Raw genomic sequence first — 16,567 nt, 5'->3', positions numbered from 1 at the left:
CCCGTGAAAAGGCAATAAATCATTTTCACAATCTTATTGGACGACTTATTTTATAAAAGTCATAATGAATCTTTGTTATATCAACATTGTTGCAGGGCTTAAAAGGATTCCTCAGGGAACGGTCTGACTGGCCACCATCAATCTTCTTGTGTCAAAGGGGGAAATTTGGAGGTGGTTAGCACATTATATCATTATAGTAATCATTACTTCACTTAGGCAGTCTGTTTGTTGGTACACTCTGTGATTCTGTAAGTGTTTTCAATAGCAATCCTAAACATAATGTGAAATACTGCTGACTACATAATTACTTAATTTTGAATGTAGATATATATATTATATCTGTATAATACACACTAATTACTGGTATGAGTAAAACTACCACTACTGCTGCGGCTCAGTATGTGTGTATATTTAGATATGAGTGTGTGTATGTGTTTGTGTGTAGTCTATTAGCTTGTTTCGCTGCAGTAGACTAATGAAATGGCTTGCTCTAATTGTGAGCCCTTGAAATGTGGGTTTACGCAAGCATTGAGCTGCATTTTCCCCCAGCTGGCTTGAATGCATGAATCCATCTTCGATTTAATACAACAACATGAGATTATCCCAGAAAAGTAGAGAAAACAGCAACAGCACAGTAATACGTCCATATTACACAACATTTTGTATGAAGCTGCTGTTCAGTGCACAAACACCAGCAGCTGTTTCTTGCTGCTATTCAGACATTAATACTATTTCTTGTGTTTTATATTCGCCCTAAATGGCCTTTATAAAATGTGCATGTTAACCATATTCAGTAGACGGGTTGACATTCTGCGCATACTGTACCTGGGTGTAGTACGTTTCCTGTAGCTGTACTAATCCTGGTCCTGCTCACTACTGTGAAAACCAAGAAGACACATAAGCCTCTCCTCCTAAAGCAGCAGAGGTATCCAACCTTTTTCTTCTAGGGTAATGAAGTGAAACTTTTTGAAACTTGTTCTTTGGCAAAGTGGTGCTTAAAGCTAAATGCTTACGTCACCATTTTAATTGAGCTTGTGAGCGTGCTAACATTTGCTAATTAGCACTAAACGCTGATGTGAATGTCCTTAGTATTGGACTATGGGAAAAAGAGATCATAATTTGTAACAATTCATCTTGATATGAATGTTTGCATCAAATTTCATGAGTTATAGTTATGGAGACATGTCACTCAAGTCAGTGGTTCTCTAACTTCTTCACATCAAAGACCCCTAAACTGACACAAATTAGACCACAGACCCCCATCTGATAAGATTTTAGCTTTTAGATGTTTTATTATAGACAGTGTATGAAACTTATGACCAAAATAGTCATACATTCTGTCACTGTGGAATTATAATGAAAATAAATGATACCCTTGTTTGGCGGGGACCCCCTGGAACCTCCCCAAGGACCCCCAGACCCCACTTAAAGATTAACTGACCCAAGTCAGTAGGATTCATCCTCTGAACTGTGAATGTCTGTACAAAATTTCATGACAGTTCATTAAATATTAGTTGAGATATTGCAGACTGGAAAGTTGTCAACTGACTGACAAAGTACATGAAACTGAAGGAATGTCTTTATAGATTTTTTTTCTCCCTTGTAAATGAAGACTATAAGCACTGCAATATTTTCAAGCGATACTGTTTGAAGTACACTACATCTTGGTCTCAGACATTCATTAAAACAACATTCTTAGATATGAAATAGATAGATTGATAGATAGATAGATAGATAGATAGATAGATAGATAGATAGATAGATAGATAGATAGATAGATAGATAGATAGATAGATAGATAGATAGATAGATAGATAGATAGATAGATTGTATTCATTCCCATAGGGGAAATTCATGTATAGCTCAAACATATACACAAATAAACACATATGCATAAATAAATAAGAACAAATAAAAAAGCCTAAAAGTTAAAAATAATAGAATCAAATTTTATTAAGAGGACTATTCAGAATTATTGCAATGTCCCGTCACTATCTTTCAATGTTATCATTGTAAAGTCTCATGGCTACAGGTAAAAGGACTTCCTGAACTGCTCGGTCTTACAGTGCAGTGAGATGAGTCTCCCGCTGCCAGAATTGGTTGTATACTGTAGTTGTGTTGCATAATACAATGACAAAATAACCAATAATCTATATGTTTGTTGTTCATTTGTAGGGGGGTTTTGAAATGGGGACATACTGTACTTTTTTAGTAAAATACACAGTGAAGTGGGCAATTCTCTGTAATCAAATTATTGGATGTACAAATGATGAGCGCATGATCCAACAAAGTGAACTGAAAGCAACTCAGAAATTCAGATTGCATGCTATGTAGATAAATTATGTGAAGATTACTTCCCCGCAGAAAAAAATTAGATAGAGTTACGGCTAAGAAAAGGATTATAGTTCAGCACATAAAAACAATCTGGTTTAGATTAGTAGAGAAATTAAACCTCAGGTTAAAGTTGAGATAAGATTCTGGTGATGGTGAAATAACAAACGTGTTTCCTAAAGAACTGAGACTTCACTCGCAACAGAAAACTCCTCAGTCTGAGTTGGGATTTAAACCCAGGTCATGAGAGTTTAAGGCCACATCCACCCATCCATCGACCCGACCACAACATCCTCACTTTCCACCACGTTAGTTCAGCGTGAAAACCACCGGCTGTTTCCTTCACATAATCCTCATGTGGTGGGAAAAATACCTCTGTCACTTTTCATGAAAGTGAATATATTTGCATTTTAAAAGTTTTCATACTCCTGTCATGAATGAAACCTTCCTTTTCCCAACTTTTCTCTGTGTCTCACTGTCCCAAAAAGTACCGACAGAGTTCTTAATTAGAGCCAGATATGAGCTGCCAAATTCTTCTCAATGGTTTACTGAGTGCTGATGTCAGAGATGCAGCAGAGGTGAAGGTTGAAGCCAATGATTCAGTTTGCCTGCTAAAATATGAACACAATAATAGGATAATGTGGCTTTAACTCATACTCCTTAATTGTTTTTAACAGTCTGTTGTACTTTGTGTAGAGTTTAAAAAGCCAGTTTAAATCCACATGGCTACTTATCATTTAGATTAACAGTCTTGACCAGAAACTTAATAAAAATCCGATTAACTTATAGCCTTTTAGTGTTTAAACACTTTAGATCCAACTGGAATCAATTAACTTGAAACAATTACGTGAAATTTAACTGGGTTCACATTGTGGACTTGCCAAAATCTTAAAATGTGTTCCTTCCATTATTCATATATTGTGCAATTTAAATACAATATTTTTACACTAAGTATTTTATCTGCATGCTTTGATATTGGTTTATGGTCTGTTTATAATGATATTTCACACCTAGATAGGAAATTTCATGAGTTCCAAGCTTCTATGAGCTTGGAGACATAAATAGTGCAAGATTGCGTCAAAAAGAAGGAAGAGAAAAAAAGAAACAAAGACGGATTTTCATACAACTTTAACCTTAGGCTTCATATAACTAGAGGGTTGTACGAAAGATCATCAGAGTTTTATTATTGCTGTCTTTTGGCCACACGTGGTTTAGATTTTGGAGAGGTCAAGGGTCATCATACATCTTAATCAGCCAATAATAAGTATCAGCATGAACTCTCACCTTCACCATCTTTAGCTTATGGCTCTAGTTGCAAGGACCCAATAAAAGTTCCTTTTCACATTTACGCCGCAAGTATTTTTCTTTACTTTACTGATCCCCAATCCATCACTTAAAGTATAGTGTTCTCTCACTGTATACATTTTATATGAAATGCTTTGTAAATATTAAGAAGGAAGATAGCAAAGCAGCAGAACATTTCCTTTTTCTATTCTTGAATTCTGCTATGAAAAATATATATGGACAGTATGATGCACTTTTGAGACTGAGGTTTCATCAGACAGCGAGGGCTGAGCAAACATGACACCCTCAAGAGGGAGAAGTCTGACAGACCCCCCAGACGTCTGTGTGTTCAGCAAATGTGATTAGGGGTCAATTAGGGGAGGAACATTTTGACACATGTCTTATATTTGGAGTGAGAAGAATGAGATATCAGTTGTAGAGGAAAGTGGAGATTGTATGGTTGATATACGCTGCTGATGTTAAAGAGTCCATAAGGTGCTCAACTGCATTTAAGCTGCTGGTGAATCTTAAGCTGACAATCCAAATAAAAGATATATTTTGTTTTACTGTACTTCTCCAGTAAAGAGCTGGACTTTAAGTGCAATTTCAGTTGTTGGACTGACACTGTGTTTAAGGTTTGTCAGTCAACAACTTGGTTTTTACACTCTTAGTTCCTTGTAATGATATCTTATAACAGTTGTGCTTTTGATCCATTGCAGGACCAGGCTGTAATTTTCTTTGGGAATCAGTCCACAACATTTCACATTCTGGTGAGAAAGTACACTTACAAGACTGACATGACCTCACATTTCTACATGCGTACATAAAGTCAGTAATATGCCGAGGTTTCCTACGTCACTGGATAGCTTTGTGAAACCGCTAAAGCAGAGCTGGAAGTCTTGTTTTGGTAAACACTCCTCTAGAAACCACCTCCAACAGAATGTGGCTCGGCGGCCGCTGCCAAAATTAATATGCGGTTAATGACATGGTTTGGCAAGCTGCCCTGTGCTATTGATCTAATGTGGATTCTTCCAGTCCTCTTTATTACCCTAATGTAAAACATTCATCACTGACGATTTCTGCTGTCCAACTCTGAACTGGTATATGCAGTATTTTCCCTTTTGCAGCCACAGGGTTCTCCAGGAGAAACTGCATATTTGAGATCATCAGATTTGCATCAGATTTACATACTTTTGTCCTCTACACCCTTAAGTGGGTTAAAGGCCATTGGCTCTGGGCTTGGTGCTGTGAAGGCTGTTTCGATAGTACTGTAATATATGCAACTTTACATGTAACTACTTGTGTAAGACTCTGTCGGGCCAGGTAATCTTAGAAAATGGTCATAAAACAGCTCAACAGCATAAAACAAGTACAGTAAAAGTTTATTTCTCATTTTATGTGCCTAGATGAATTTACTTTACTGAATGTGAACTATACATGACAACATCTGGAGGTGATCTATACAGAATGGCAGCATGATAATGCCTGACAGCCAGTGAGATAGAGAGAGCGTCTCCCAAATTTGCACGGGCTGCTCTGAATGAAGACAAAAAAATAAATAAGTCAATTGGTAAAAAAATGGAAGGGGCTGCCATGAGAGCTGGGATGCTGTCACAGGCAATGAGTTTGTGGGTTCATCCATCCGTCTCTGTCTGTCTATCTGTCTGTCTCTGGGATGGGCTCCAGGTGTGTTGTAACACTGTGGTTGTTTCCAGGATGCGCTCACTGCAGAGGCGCCGGAGTGCTGCGGCTTCTCATGATAAGGTTTCATAAACAGTTGGTTTGGATGAGCCAGAACGATTTGCAGGGAAAAAGACTCGTAGTGAAACACAGTCATAGTTAGCTGTCATCAAGGCAGCATTGGGTTGAAATTTTCTGACAGAGTTAATCAGTCTTATCTTTATGGAAGATGCAGTGAACGACTGAAGTACAACTGGTCCAAATCCTCGTTAGTGAATGACAACAATACATGATTTTATATATGCACTGCTCTCAAGAATGGAGATCACTGCCCTCACAATAAAACACTTAGGTGGTGGAAGATCCAACATGGGTAAAAAAAAAGACCTTGTATACTTACTGTAGGTCGAATGCAAATATTTAATGACAAAGCTAGAAAAACAACATAAACACTGATGATAAATTCACACAGGAAGCAATCAGGGAATCAATATAACCATATCAGTATAACAGAGGCAATAAAAGGGAAGTAAATATCGTAAATACATTGGATAAGATGACATAAAGTGCAGCAGCTAAAACCATTTAAACACATCAATAAAATGGAGCCTGATGAAATTCTCTCTAACGGATCAGTTTGGTGATATTCTACTGTACAGTATAATTTTACTTGATGTCAACAAATCCCATGAAAAAAGTACAATAAAACCTTAAATAACATATACCTCTGTGCCATAGAGCTTCATTGTTGTTCAAAAACTACATCAATAAGTCACAGCATTGCACTGGGTGACATGTGTCTTTATTAAAACTCTCTCAAGCACTGTGCTGTGGTTTATTTTTGAGTTAATCCCTCACACACTGTCCTGCTGTCTTAAAAAACTCACTAGTGTGAGAAAAAAAACAAGAACTTGGCAACTGACTCGTGGAAGAATCTTCTTTATTTTACCAACGCGTTTCAGTGCTGGGCTTTCATCAGAGTGATTTACTGAATGTTAAAACCTCACCAGCACATCAAGTCCACAGCTAAAAGTCCCTAACAAACCCACTATTTACTGTGGTTTGAGTAAAGTTTTCAGGAAACTACATCGCCAAGCTGTTTTAGATTATTTAGATAACCTTTTTAAAAATATGAACGTATATATTCAAGACCAATTTTTAAAGATTTACATCTTCATCAATGAGTTTGGGCCAGTGTGCCACGTACAGGGTGGTGAAGTATAAAAGTACTGAGAAATAGACAAACTTTTTTTTGCTATGTTGCCTCTTCTTGGCAATCCCATCTTCATAATTGTGATAATGCACTGCTCTCCATTGTGAAAATAACATTTATCATAGAAAAAGTTGAAGGCAAACATCCTCAAATTGACTCATTTTATAATTTCATCTTTTTGTCCTCATATTATTTCCCTGTATTTTTCCTTTCCACTAACCATTCTCTTCCAAAATGCACCTATCCAATCTGCTTTCTGCCCTGTCATCATATTTTTGCACCACTTTTCCTGTCCTGCCCCACCTTGTGCAGCCCCACCTTACAATTCCCTGTCCAGTCCCATCCCATCCTGTCATGCTTCGCCTTTGCCTGTCATCCCATCCCATCCTGTCCTGTCCAGTCCCATCATGCCATCTTGTTCCCTTCCTCTGACTATTGACTCTCTGAGTCTTGAATCTTTTCTCCCCTCTCCACTTATTTCTGTTTGCCCCCTCCATCACATTCCTCCTTTCCTTTTCCTCTTTAATAAGCACTGTCACTCTAATATTTACCTTGTGGTTGAAATATTGACAAACACGATGTGTCTCTGTCCACAGAGTACATTATAAACAAGACGAAGTGGCCAAAGAAAGCCAAGCTGCATCTGGCTCAGATTGTTTGAATTAGAGCAATTGCGTCTTTTAGCCTCCCCTTTGCTCCCTCTGCATACATACACACACACACACACACACACACACACACACACACACACACACACACACACATACACATACACAGAGTGACATGTGCAAAGGGTGAAGGAATTGTTACAATCCAGCTGCCTCCCATCCCAGGCTCATCCACCACTGCCAAGGGATGATGATGCTGATGATGAAGTTGCACTGGACAGCATGCCAGCATTGGTCCCATGATGACATCACAGGCTGATGTCATGTCAGACGGGTGTGGTGATTGTACAAGCAGCTGAGAGGGGTTATGTGTAATTGTGTATGTGTATGTGTGTGTGTGTGTGTGTGTGTGTGTGCACATGTTAGGGCAGGGTGAAAGTATGCAGTGTCCTCTGGGGTTTTCTGCAGTCAGTCAGAGTTTTGGATGGACACACTCTATTACGTTTGTACTGTAGGGGGAAAAGATTGAGGAAGAGAAGGAGCGGGAGGAGGAGGTGGATGAGCAAGAGGAAAACAAGAAGGAAGAAGAAAACAGGAAGTAAGGAGTAGACATCAGTGGTGTAGAGGTGGAAATGGTAAACGAGACTATGAAGATGTAGAAACAAGACTTTCAAATAAACAGGCATTCTTGCGACTCTGTGCACAGCAGTAGTTTGAGCTAAATGCTAACATCAGCATGCTAATATGCTCAAAGTAATAATGCAAACATGCTGATGCTATGAGAAGACTCACAGTCATGTACTAAGTACTAAGAGGGCTGGATACGGCACCACCACTCAGCCCTATTGCCAAGTATTAGTCATAAACTAAAGTATTGGACAAAAAAAAAATTTGACTGGGTGATGGAAAAATAAATTCTGTGCCAATCCATCAAGCAGTGGTTAAGTGTAAACTTTGAAAAGTCAGGATAACCAAAACTATTAGGATTCCTACTCTGAAAACCTTGAATATAGGCACAAAATGTCCATCAATTACATGAAATAGTTGTTGAGATATTTTAATTTAGACCAAAGTGGTGGACTGACAGGAAAACAGAGAAGTACAAAATCCCTCTGGTAGCCTTGTGGTTGCTAAAATAGTTGAAAATACATCAAATATGCATCCATAGAAATTTGTGAAGTTGAGAGTAGGCTAATTATGCTGTAAGTTCAAAGTGTGTCTCTCCTGCTGTGAGGTAAGCAGGTCACTGGAAACCTTTGAACAATCTGTAGTCAGCGATTCATCGCAAAAGGAAATCGAGAGCAGCACGCACCTGTGATAGCATGTTAATCTAATCTCCTGTAGTCTCCCCTCACGGGCGCCAGATGCCATGGGTTTTCCTTAAAGCTTGTATTTTATGTTCTTGTCCTGTGAGTGAGGTAAAACCGGTGTTAATTTCTTGGACTTTGGTTGGCCTCATTGTGGCAGTATATTGCTTCACAAACCTCCCACGCAGTCCATAAGCGATAAGAGCATATCAGCAGTTGTGACTGCACATAATTTGATGTCAAAACAATGACAGAGGCACAAAGTTAAAATATATGGTGCTGACCTGCATATGAAGTAAAAGTATTATAGGAATGAATGGGTTGGATCTGTAGAAATAGTAACAGCAGGCAACCAGGCAGATGTTTTTGTCAAAATAGAGGAAAGGACAATGAGTCTTGATCAGATAACAGGTCTTGATGAGTCATGTGTGGGTGAAAGACGTAGGCCAGGCTAAGAATGAGAGACACAGGTATTCAGGTGTGGGATGTAACCATGGTGATCAGTCACAGACCACAACCTCACCTGTATATTTGTATATTTCAAAGTATAGATACCTGTGTGCGTGTATGTGTGTGGGTGTGTGTAGATATGTTTGTATCATTCACATGCTGTATGCAGTTTTACAGCGTGGCAGAAATGATTGATGTGATTTCTTTAGAATATTTTGAGATAAGCAGGTGGTGACACCAGTTTGTCCATGTGATGTTTAGATGTAATGATGTTTACCAGACGTACAGACAAATCTGAACTATAATGGCACAGAGCTGAAACTGAAACTTTTTAATAGTAGCTGGTATTGAGGCCGACAGGAAACAGGGAGAGAGAGAGGGGAATGACCTTCAGTAAAAGTTCCTTGCTGGACTTGAACTTTATGTGGCATGCACCTTAAACACTCACCACCAAGGCACTCCAGGTAAAACCGTTCTAAATTTGATATCGTCATATGCCGTCCATTTCTGCCATCACGGAAGGGATCTTTTTACATGAAAAGACTGCAGGTTGAAGTTTAAGTACCACAAATATGTTGTTTGTGAAGGAGAGCTGAGAGGAAGCTGTAGTTTAATAATTCTCTTTGTCTTCAATGTTTGTATGAATTTCATTATTTTGAGTGTTTTTGGACATACATATTGTTTAAGTATTGTTTTTATTGAACTGAACTGATCTTTATTTCTGCCTTTCAAAAAAGAAATGTTCAAAACTGTAATGCACCCAACTGTTCTCAATTTTCTGTGTTCTTCTTATGTCAACAAATCCCATGCAGAGGCAAACCAATGATGAATTGACTTACTTACAAGTATTGTGTGTGTATCCAAAGCCTGATATATTGTATTCCTTGGTACCGTAAACCTCCATTGTTGTCAAAATTGATTGAAAACACATCCGTGAGTCACATTGTTCAACTGCTCCAAGGACTAATAAAAATGATCACGTTTTCACTCTCCAGAGAGTAGTTCTGTGTAAAGGGCCATCCACACTGAGAATGATAACTATAACGATAACTATAAATATATAGTTTTAAATATCATTCTAATTCAAGTGGATGGTGGAGTCCACACCACAACTATAAGACTGTGATGAACGATAAAACGCTGACAGCCAATAGAAATTCCTTCCGCTGACTGATGGATTTATTTATTTTAATGCGGCTTTGCTCCACTCTCACCACAGACTGACATGCTGTAAATTGGAGCGCAATGACACCCAGAGGTGATATTTTTTAGATAGACCCTTATTATTACAAAGATGCTGGAACTTTGTTCTCTATCATAATGTAAAAAAACAACAAAGTAAGCGGATCTTAATAAGCTGATCGGTGCTCATACTCTGCATGTTTCACATTGCGCTTCATCATCATACACTGTGGGTCAGTTTGGTCTGTTAATACTAAAACATCACAGCAACTAGTGTCTGAAATACCCCTGATCAACACACTGAATCAGCACCCACCTCTGAACTCTTCTGGTTTTCTTTTTATTTCTCCATACAATGGATAGCAGTAACGGGTCATCAATAATTAGCTGCAGACACAACTGGAGCGCAGACACAGCTGTTTACAGGATGCACACTGACATCGTTGTTGTTATAGTTATAGCTATAGTTATTGTTCTCAGTGTGGACGGCCATTAAGGCAGACAACACTGCACATACATAGGAATGTGGTTCTGTTTACAGAACTTTGCTAGTTTGTTGTGCAACATAACCTAACCCTAACCCTAACCCTAACCTTTTAACTTTGTACTGAAGTTATTTGAAAAATTAACAATGCAGTATAAAGTCAAGAGGTTGTGATATGTAGTATAATAAGCAAGCACAGCACCATAAAAAGAACCCTGTTCCCACACACTCCAGAACATATGTGTATGTCCACATGTGTGTTACAGAAATGTGGGACTTTCATCAAATAGTTAAAAAAAACAAACAAGCAAATAAAAAGAGCGAACCACAAACCACTGAGTGAGATTTTTGAAAGGTATAAATATAATTTATATATTAATACTTACAGCTGTTGAGTGGAGAGCACCATGACTGTGTGTTACATAATTTAGGGTTTGTTTTGCTGCTATGACGCAACTTCAAATATGGTCCCACAAACCCAGGAGGTTACTTTATAGACATGTAATTTACTTTTATAAGCCCAGCTTTAGCAGCTGAGCGTCAAAGATGAAAAAAGAAAAATATCTCTCCCAGTATTTGCATGGACCGCTTGAGCAACACTGAACAGTGGAATGATAAACAATTATATGACAAAATCTTGATAAAGCTCTTCAGTGTTTGTCTCCGCAGTATGAAATGTTCATGAATTTATTTGGTAATGAGAGCTGTATAGTATTGGCTAAGAGTGAAACTGATATGTAACTGATACACATACTGATACAGTGCAGTCTGTAAGTATTTGGACAGTGATATGATTTTCATAGTTTCTTTACTCCAGCACTTTTTTTTTAAATGAAACAATGACTATGAGGCAAAATTGCTGAATTTCAGTGTTGAGGGTGTTTTGTGTGTTTTGGGTGTTCATATCTATAAGGAGGGAACTTTTTAGAAATATTTGTAAACCCTTGGTTGTATAAGATAAAGGCTCCAATTTCTGCTTGATATGCCTGACATGAGCATAAAAGCCCTCGAATTATGGCTGATAGCTAGCACTGTAGACTTAGTAGTGGTTTCATTTCAAATCTAAATTGCTGAAGTATAGTCAAAATGAAACTGCCCAGATACTTGAAGATTGACCTTTATATTGTATTGTATGCTCTCCACCTAGTTGAAAACCTACTGTATGGAAGATTTTCGACAGGCCTCTCGTAAGACAACAATCTGCCCCACAATCATCAACCAAAATGGCTAATAATGCCAGAGTCTTTTATACTGTAGAGAAAAGTTTAGAGAAGTAATTAATATGCTGTTTTGTTTAATTTTCTATGTATTATTTGCTCTGTAGTTTCACTGTAGATTAAACAACCTCAGACTGGACTGCAGAGGCTGCCATGCAAGGTGCCAACCTGCTCTTCAGGATCAAATCTAGCACACATTAACACACACTCCCACACCACTGGCACAGACATAGGGAGCAATTTGGGGTTCAGTATCTTGCCCAAGAACACTTTGACATGCAGACTGTACGAGTCAGGGATTGAATCACCGACCTTATGACTTGCTCTACAGTCTGAGCCACAGCTGCCCCAGCTCCTCCATCCCATTAGTTCATATTTAGAACAAGTTGTCTGTGACTGATATCTGATTAAGATTAAACTATACAGGATAGAAAGCATACTAGTTGTGCTTATTTATATTTAGTGTGTTACTTGCATGATATTTTTGCCATGTTTTATTTCCGTATTAAACCAAATAACAAGGACTATGAAGTTTAAAACACGTCGACTGTGCTTCTGGTTGAATACTAAAATTTAAGTTTAAGCTTTTCAAGAGATACACAACGTTATGATATCAAATGTAATTCGTCAATTTGGATATTTTGTATGCCAGAGGTTTTCACCCCCTAGTTTACCTACTTAGTTTCTCTCAATTCCTGGATGCCTACATGAAATCATGATTATATTATTTTATCCAATAAATATTCGACAATTGAGCCAAGATAGCCTGATATCCCTGTTTGACTTAACGTCGGACTACACCAAATACATAAAAAGTCTGTCCTAAGGCATTTTTTTGGTTTCTGACTCTAAGAAAATGGGTAAAAACAGTTAAATTCCGACAAACAGTTACAAACGATTGTATCTCTTTAACTCGCACAGGTTCAGGCTATTCTATGTAATCTTCTTTTGATAACTGATATAATATTGTTTCACTTTTATTCACTGAGCCTCCCTTCAAATTGTTAAACCCCTGGTATATACTGTACAGGTTCAGTAGATAGTGCCACATATCGGTCACCCAACATTAAAATGTGAGCCCTCTCCTTAACAACCACAACAACTGAAATGACTATTCTTTCTCTGTCATTAAAAACTAGATTTTTCAAATTTCCCCATCACACTTGTGTAACTTGCATACTGGACCACGATTGATTCTGAACTAGTTGTGATGTCACAAATTATGCTCATAGATACACGCCTCAAACTTGAATTTAAGGTGAGCTCAGAGAAACTTTCCATCTTTAGCAGAAAACAGCCGTCTAGTGTCAATCTTTGCAACTGCGTCATTCTGTACACTGAAGATCAATCATTCAAGTGAAGTAACAATAAGTAAAACACACTTTTGAGTGGAGGGGAACATTAAAGAGATTTCAACACACTACCCACACGTGCTGACAGTGACAGACTGTTACCCTGACAGGCGAAGCAGACAGGTAGTTAGGTCTACAGTGGTTGATCCAGAGCCAGAGGGGTGTGGGTTTACTTCCTTTGCCAGCTCCGTGTCAAGTCTCTGGCAAAGGGCTCCACGTCTTCTGGTGGGTGGAGAGATTGTGTGCCGTCTGGTGATGAAGTGCCCCGTCATGCCAGAAGAATGAGGGAGGGGAGTGGAGACTTAAAGAGGGCATGGACGTTGTTTGAGGTGCGTTTGTAAGCATCAATGGGTGTACACACGTCTGCACACTGATAAAAATAAACCCAGCATGTATGAGGGCACTTGTGCTTGTATTTGTGTACACTTGATCACGGGTGGGCCCTTGTGTATATATGTCTCTAATTGACGGGAGCTTCCTCTTGTAGTAATTGTCCTTTATAAGTAGACTGAGGCCCCTCTTGGCAGACAAACAGATATGCCCTACCAAATCACCTGCTAGTCAGTGAGGAATAAGCTCAGTAAATGACAGCAAAGAAAGAGAATAGATGGGACTAAGTGCGGTGAAAGAAATCTAGGAAAGATCAAATGTCATAGTAAAACATGTAAATCAATCTGAAGTGGCAGCAGCCGCTCAAGACATTACATAACTTTTCATTTTGTTGCTCTTAAACTAACGTTATCTGAATCATGGCCCCTGTTAAGGAGCCCTGCATTGTTACTGAACAGAATAGTAACAAGATTAGACCTAGCTCAGCTTTGTGTGTGTAATAACTCCACCTCTATGGCATTCATAACACAGGCCTGGGTCACAGTTAGGAGGGAGAGAGGATAAAATAAAGCAACAGCAGTGCTCTTATCCAACGTTCCCCTCCCTTCTCCTTTCCTTCCTGCGAAATCAGATCTGAGCTCTGGCCTGTCTCTCCACCCGGCCCCCCCAAGAGGGAGAGGGGGGATCTGTCTGTCCTCAGCGCTTCCTTCCCAGCCCTCGCCAACACGGGTGGTGCTGGGGGTGTTGCATAACTACAGGTTGAAGGAACGATGTAATGAGGTCATCGCCTGTGACCGACATTATGCCTGCCTACTCCTCTCCAGCCGGGCTCAAGCTCCAGCCTGTTCCTCCCTTCCTGAGTGCATCCTGTGATGTAGTGAAAGTAGGTCTCAGTCTGAGGTTAAGTCCTGCTCCTGATACGGTTGGTGCACTTACAGGGAGTGGAAACAATAGCGCTGAGACTGTTATGTCATAGTTCAGCACAACAAAAACATCATAAAGTTGATTTAACACTTCTCTGACATAGTCTACACAAAGATGGGAGAGTTAGAATTCATAGAGGAGTCGTTATATTGGGTTACACTAGATACACAATTATATATAAATATAATAATGGCTGGGCATTTCTGCTATTACATATATATATCAACTTGTCTTCTACATGCATAAAAACCTTAGCATCTGAATGATTCAAACAATGTGCTTGCCACATCATCTAACAGCATCTGAACCCCCCCCCCCCCCCCATCCCCCCGACACCTTGACAATTTTTGTATTTTTCCAAACTTGACACACGAACATGCATGCCCACCGCCCGCAGAGATTGGCCAGGTAAGAAAGTCGGCAGGAGTCTCTGCTGGAAGGATCCTCTCTTTTCCCATTCTTCACACACTTAAATCATTTTGTATGCATGCAGCCAAGTGCAACACCACAAATTCCTTTGAGGACAGACAGTTCGAAAGTGTCGGCCCTTATTTCAGTTTGTATGATTCTTTGTGGAGAGACAATAGCCTTTACACATTTTCGAATGACACATCACACAACAGAGTTAATTTAAAGCATATTGAACTGAACCCAGCTGTCGGTCACAGAAAGCTTAATTCGTTCTTGTACTATTTTCAGCTGGACATAGGTCTGACTTAAATAGGCCTAGATAAGCAAACACTACATTATGACACCTTTTCATAGCTTAGCCTTCATCATGGAATGTCTCTGCTTTTAGATTCGTCCCTTCAATCCCTGAAGATGAAAAATGAGTCTTTGTGCTTATCAATCAAAGCATCAGTGAACCCACAACAGGAAATGTTCTTTTAATGACTGCCCCCACCGCACTGCCCCTGTACCGTAACACTGTGCTATCCAATTAGCTGCCAATAATTACATGCTTGTGTGTATTTTATAAATGGACCCTGAATCTGAGCACAGTTATTAGTTTTGTTGAGACAGTAGGAGGGGGGTGTAGAGTCACAAAAGGTCTCTTTAAGAAGCTCCTCAGGTGCGTTTGGCCATTGCGGTTTGTAGCCTTATCTGATGAGCTACGTGATGAAGCTAGCATTCTGTGGTCCACTAACATTTCCTATTGCAGAAACTGAAACATTTTGTGCTGTAGCTGGTCACGACATGGAGACCAAGTGGCGCACACAAATTATGATAAGCATCAAATTGCTGTCATCAGCGACAAAAACTATCTCTGTTTCTCACATTTTGTGGCTCAGGCCATGGTTCTCATAAAAAGGACGCCTTTTGAAATGGAGCTGAATAAGACGCATTATGCAGTAGCAAAAGAAGAAAAGCTGTCACAGCATTTAGGTAAGGAATGACAAGTGGTCAAACCATTTAACATGTTTCTTAATATACAAGTTTAATGTGTGAATGGAGGGTTTTCATAACTTTCTTGGCTTGGCTGCTTTCCTTTGCCATATTTTGAGACTCATAAAAGGCCAAAAGAAAGTTTTTATACAGAAATCCTAAATTGAACTGCCTCTGAAAAAGAAGTAGCTAACAACTAAAAGCACTTTAACGGGGTCATATCATGCTTTTTGTGATTATCTGCCATACTGTTATAATGTTAAACATTGTTTAAGTTTTCAAACCATGAAGGGAAAGTAAGTAAAAATGCTCCTTGAAAGTCAGAAGCTCAGGCTTCAGTCTACTCTTAAAGCAAAGTTGCTCCCTGAGTGACACACAGAGACAGACAAGGATGGTGAAAACAGTTGGGGTTTTTTTGATGGTCCACTGGTCCAAAAACTGATTTTTCTGGCGGTTCACCGGCCCACCAATGTGGTGGCCCACTGGGATTTGTCCCGGTAACCAAATGGCCAGTACATCACTGATAGTGTTTGTTGCTATGGGTTGTCCATTCACTTGTTGTCTCAAGTTCAAACATGCACAAATGTATTTGAGATGTTTATATTTTGAATAAATAATGAGAAAAAGAAGTAAAATCCTATACAGATTGTTTTTTTTAACCTTTGGATCCACCAGAAGTCAACTAAGAGGCAGCTTGCGGAAGCTAACCAATCAGAAGAGTGGGTTCATCTGGCAGGGGGTCCTTAAAGGGATAGGAGCTGAAACAGTCTCTTTCTGACAGAGGCTTGATTTGAGGGCTGTGTAAAAGATTTCTTCTTT

The 16,567-nt window shown here is 39.1% G+C and overlaps 1 long non-coding RNA gene across 1 annotated transcript; it reads right to left on the bottom strand.

The window, feature by feature from the left end:
* Positions 1-5,695: 5,695 nt before the first annotated feature.
* On the bottom strand, positions 5,696-8,585 carry LOC128380430 (uncharacterized). The gene is made up of 2 exons (XR_008323488.1): positions 8,429-8,585; positions 5,696-7,625 (listed from the first exon to the last, which is right to left on the bottom strand). It is a non-coding gene; the product is annotated as an uncharacterized LOC128380430 (long non-coding RNA).
* Between the last annotated feature and the right edge of the window lie 7,982 nt (positions 8,586-16,567).

Source organism: Scomber japonicus, chromosome 19, assembly GCF_027409825.1.
Source record: "Scomber japonicus isolate fScoJap1 chromosome 19, fScoJap1.pri, whole genome shotgun sequence".
NCBI lineage: Eukaryota > Metazoa > Chordata > Actinopteri > Scombriformes > Scombridae > Scomber > Scomber japonicus.
Note: the sequence above shows the minus strand (reverse complement) of the source record. Positions and strands in the feature narration are given on the sequence as shown.